A 6000-nucleotide genomic window follows, 5' to 3' on the forward strand; every position below is an offset into this window, starting at 1 on the left:
TTTTTGATTATTTTTTTAGTAAAATTTCAACTTATCAAAGAATTACACAGATGACATTCTACAAACAATCAATAAATTTCAATAGAAATAATGTGCTCTACATCCCCAACATTCAAAATGTAATGGTCCAAGGGTAATATCCTTTTTCCCTGTTCATCTGTAAAGTTGAAGTGTTCACAAGGATCAACCAAAATGTTTGTTTCAATAAATTTGTTGGAAATAGTATGCAGACAACTGAACTCAACAATCTGGATTTCCGGAGAACATGTGTAACTTTAGGCCATTTAGACAACAACATCACAACATGACTTCCATCTAATTAAATCACCGATGTTCATCACAGAAACATGCACTAAGAAACTTAATGAGTTGAAATTTTGCAACTCATCAACATGAACATGATGGGCTTCATACTTCTCTTTCTCGACCTTGTTTAATAAATTTTTTCTAAAACTACCTTACCTTTGAGACATGTGTAATCTATGATAGAAACTTTCCGGTTCATGTTCCTTAATTGCATCATGTGTTTTGTTTGAGAAATATCTCCTAGATGCATGTCTGGTGACTTGATTCTTTGTTTTTTCTCTTTTATAAGCCTTGATTCTTTATACTTCTTCTTAGAGTTTCTTATCATTGAGCCCTAATTTTTTATTGTCTCTTAGGTAGAAATAATGATCAAAATGTTTGTTTATATATGAAAGACTTTCTCTTGTTTCTAAAGTGATGAGAGTTCTATGGAATTTCTCTGTTCCAGATTCAGCAGATGCAATCAATTTTTTTTTGAATAAGAACTTGGCAGAATGGTCTACTTCTACATATAGATGAACAAATACTTATATGGAGCCTATACGATTTGATGATATAAAATTGACCTATTTGCATTAGCATTTTAATTTATTTGGTACTTGGGGATTGGCCATGTTATTCCGATTTAAGGATTTTTTTTCTTAATTGTAATTTATGTATCCCCGTTTTCCCAACAGTTTGCAGGAGAACATGTGAGGATGCATACTGCTATGTTCACTTTGAAACTGCATTTACCTTACAACCCACCACTTTGTGTTCTAACATTTGCTTTGTACCATGCAAGTAAAAATGTACTACCAAGAATCAATCATATTGCTTTTCCGGTTTGCAACCAATAAAAAACAATTAAATTCTTTCATGTATGTAATTTGTGGATAAATTACCATTTATGTATAGCTTAATTGTACTTTTAGTCTTTCTAGTTTCTCAATTATGTGATTTTGGCTTTTTAGTTTGTTTTGCGCGATTTTAGAGAAATACATGACGCATTGTCGAATACATAGTGAAAAAATAGTGTCCCACTTATTCGCGATATATAACATTTCTCTCAATGTAATGTTTGACAAAAAACAAGGAAGTTGTTATATTTGTACACTCCTTACTCTCCGACACACATTCTACATTTTATTTTCGCTGTATCTCTCACATCTTATTAAATCATCAATATATCATATTTATCACATCGCCATCGCTTGAGATCTCAATGAGTTTATGAATGTCCACATATAATTCTCCAAATTTAGAAACATTGACAAATGACAAGTCGGAGTGGAGTATAACTGGGCCACATATTACTGTGATAGCGGGGCATATATGAAACGCTCAATTGTCCCCAAGACTGAGAAAGATGCCAATATATATGGCTCATATAAACAATATAGTTTCATATACGCCACATTAATGTTTGGCCACCAAGATTAATAGTACAAGTTCTGTCTCCTGCAAATATATTCTCTTTCAAAATAACCTATGGAGTTTTATATACCCAACCCTCGTTATACATAAAAAAAATGCTAAAAAAAGACACATTTTTTTTTTTTTTGTACACTTTCATCTACTTGTTGAAATTTAGACGAGTCCTATTAAAATTATGTGAGATGAACAGTGGCGGAGGCTTATATGGGTTGAGGTGGGCCACAACCCACCCCAATTTTTATTTTTTATTTTTTTTCCTATAGGAAAATTACAAAAATAGGCTCAGCATATTTTATTTTTCTCAAGTGGTCCACTCAGACTTTTCCCCTTCCTCTTTTACACTTACACAAAACAAAACTTCTTTCATACTCACTTCTTTCCTCTTCCTCTGTTACGCGACCTACAAACCCATAAGCCATAACCTTTCATTTTCGACGGCCGATTGTCAGTTGTCACTCATTCCGTCTGCGTCACCTCCATCTTCACCGCCGGTGCCGACCACTCCGGCACTCCCTTCTCTCTCTCATTCAGGACGAATCAAGGAAACTACTCGAGCAATTCATTGTTGATACCCGCAAAGAACCATGTTTGAAGAATTTATCAACTATTCAAGAATTATGCTCGTGTTTGGTTGCAACTGAGAGGAATAAAATTGACTTCTTGATTGATAGACTACTTCGCCTTATCATGACTCTTCTAGTTTCTACAGTCACAACTGAGAGATCTTTTTCGGCAATGAAGATTATCAAGACTAGGTTGAGAAACAAGATGGGAAGTGGGTTTCTAAATGATAGCATGACGGTTTATATTGAAAGTGAAATTAGTGCAAGTATTAGTTCTGAGTTAGTTATTGATGATTTCAAGTTAATTGGATCACGTAACGACTTATTTTAATTTTCTAAGGTATGTAGTTTTCTTTTTTGATGAAACTCTGTGTTTAACGTTTATTACAACAAAAAAATTTATGTTTATATATTAGAGTATATTTTGCTGGCCCACCCCCGATATTTTTTTTCTTGCTCCGCCACTTTGCACGTGATTTAGGGGTTTCATTTAAATTTCAATCTTCTTTCAAAAAAAAAAAAAATTAAATTTCAATCTCTATGTAAGAGTGCATTAAAAAACTTATGTTAAAAAGTGTATTTTTAACACTTCTCTCACAATTTAAATACTAACACTAATTATAATCACATTTTTTTTAATGAACCCACATCACATGTGTGCACTTGTTCGATGATCCTTCAATTTTATTTTTATTTTTTTGAAATGGAGGAGCCTTCAACATTTAAATGTGAGCATCTCTCCTAAATTAAAATTCTAAATATGGTTGGACACATAACTAACCTCTTTTGCCAAATTCAACCTTCATTTGGTTATCCATTTCATAAATGTCCAGGTTAACTAGTCTAAACATTAAATTAATGTCCTCAATTATTAACCTATGATTGAATACGGAAAGAGTTCTGATTCTGGTCAGCTATTTTTTTGTACTTCCTGATTCCATGCAAACTGTTGTGAGCCCACCATACTTTACCCATTTAATGAAATTTTTACTGTATCATTGCAGCATGAGATTCTTTTTCCATACAACTGATCCATTCAAAACGACAAACATAGATTCTTCATATTCATACAATCTTTTTCAACCCCAAAAGTTTTTCTTCTTTTGACCAAAAAATTTCATACATTATAGCACTATTGATATTCTCTACCACACACTCAAAAATCAAAGGCATTCTATTCAAGTTTAATTTCCATGAAGCTTTCTCAAACTAATGGAGAAAAATTCATCACCTCCTAGAATTTTTACACTTTCATGTTGGGGATGTTTCAAATTGAAGCTTCCTTGGACAAAGAGAAAAAACACTTGCAACAAATCAACCGGTGGCTTTGGTTATGATCCTTTAAGCTATTCTCAGAACTTTGATGAGGGTTTGATGGAGGACGACGAAGAATCGTGCCGTAGATTTTCAGCTAGATATGCAGCACCTTCATGTTCAATTAAATCTCTCAAGTAAATATGATTAAGGTATGGACGTAGGTGTGATAGTACCATTTCATGAGACGAGATTGTATAATTACAATTAAGTGAATTATCAAAATAAAATATTTAAGTAATATGCAATTTTGATCTTTATTCTTGTATATTGGTAATGTATTTCGAACTATATAAATTTGTGTTGGTTTAATTTGTTGATCAACACATGCACAAGGTTTTAAATTTTAAATAAACTGGCTGACCGTAATCGTAGCTATCATGAAGGTTTTTGTCTTTGATTCCTATCTATATATTCATTTCTTATGTCTTTGCAATTGCATTCATATTAATTTTGACTGCAATTTTATGTGATATTATAAGAATCTTGACGCAATTTTAATTGCGATTTAAAAACTTGTAAATATGCATGTCTGAGGATGCTTGAACCTTTTTTTTTTGAAAGATTAGGATGCTTGATTGAACTTGTAGCAATTGATTCTTGCTTTGAAAATTATTTATGCATATTGGAGTTGTAGTTATCAAAGTATCATTAATTTGAACTATACTTTTGATAGAAATTAGAGTAATAATATTCAAACATGTATTTTTTTTCTTAACAATGAATGAATAAAATGGATAGATAGTTAATCACGTACAAAGTGGTTGATTCAGTTGAATAAATAATAGAGTCATTTAAAAAAAAGTTATTCACAAAAAAAAAAAACTTAGGAAAAAATTTATGTGTCCATGAAACATAGCATCAAATGCTCTTCATTTTGTCCAAAATAAAATTGTGGATACTTAAATACCTTAAAGTTTTGTTGAATATGTACCAAACATCCAATCATTTAATATCATATCATATTTTTTATATTTAATTATTTTAAAATAAATTTATATTTTAAATTAATTATACCCACATAAACCCAATGGAGAGGAAGACATGATCACTTAGCCCCAAGCTTTTTTCTTTTTATTGTTTGTCAGTTGTTATGGAAGCTCTCTTCAATATTTTTATCTTCTCTTGAAATATCAGAGGAGCTAATAATAGTAATGCCAGAAGACAATTAAGAGAATGATCATAAAGTATCCTTAAAATTCACGTACCTTTTGCTAGACTGCCCACCTTTTTGACAAACAATAATTACTCCCTTGTCCTCATTGTGGAGGCTAATTGGCATTCAATATGAATTTGGCTCCTTCAATCACACTATTGCCACAACTACTACAAACTAACTGATTCCACCCAATACTTTATCACATTCACCATTATCTTTGGTAACGCTTCCTCTACTTTTACATGTGTTTATGCTAGCCATAATATAACCCATCCTTGCACAACAATTCTTGGAACTGCCTAGCTAACCTCAACCAAACCATTACTTGATCATGGATGCTTATAGGCGATTTCAATGAGACTCTCCTCCCTACTAACCAACGAGGAGGTATAATTCACCACTTTAGAGCCGCTATTTTTGCCAATTTTATGGATAATTGTAACGATCTGCTTGATCTACTACGAGTGGTCGATACACACATCACTGTATTTTGTCCAAAAACCTTGTCAGGGGGCTATCCAATGTTGAATGGCGCCTAGCTTTTCCAGAAGCCTTTGTTGAAGTTATGTGTAAACTCCACTCGATCATAACTAAAAATGACGATAGGATTTAAACAAACGGTTACAGATTTTTGTAGTGGAAATCATGGGTAGTATGTGGTGTTATTCGTCAATTTTTGTTGGTTTTCTTGGAATTATACAGTATTTTCCATTTTGAAATTAAGTGATTAACTTATAAACGTTGATTGTGTAAAACTATTTTATATATGCATCAAATCAATCATGTCCAAGTAGAAATATGTAGAGATATTTAAGATTTGACTTAAAAAATGACATTAAAAGTGATTTGATTAGATGCATGTTTAAAAAAAATAAATACATTTTCGATGTGTACAGATTAAATCTATTGAACTTTTTTTCTCTCTAAAAATTATGATAATTTGATTTCACATGTATTTATTATTGAAAAAAAAATTCACCCTTCAAAAAAAATTATTAAAAAAATTTCAGGCCTTCCATAGCTCCATTCGTTGGGTCCATCAATTTGTTCGGGGAGTATTTCCTCTGTTTCATAATAAATGTTACTTTAACAAAAAAAAATTGTTTCAAAATAAATGTCATTTTATATTTTCAATACAACTTTAATTTCTTTTTCCAACTTTAAACTTAATAAATATTTCAACTTCTCTCTAGAATATCTCTCTATCTCTCATTAGATTTATTTACTTCATTCATTCATGTG

This window comes from Medicago truncatula, chromosome 5, assembly GCF_003473485.1.
Source record: "Medicago truncatula cultivar Jemalong A17 chromosome 5, MtrunA17r5.0-ANR, whole genome shotgun sequence".
Lineage (NCBI taxonomy): Eukaryota > Viridiplantae > Streptophyta > Magnoliopsida > Fabales > Fabaceae > Medicago > Medicago truncatula.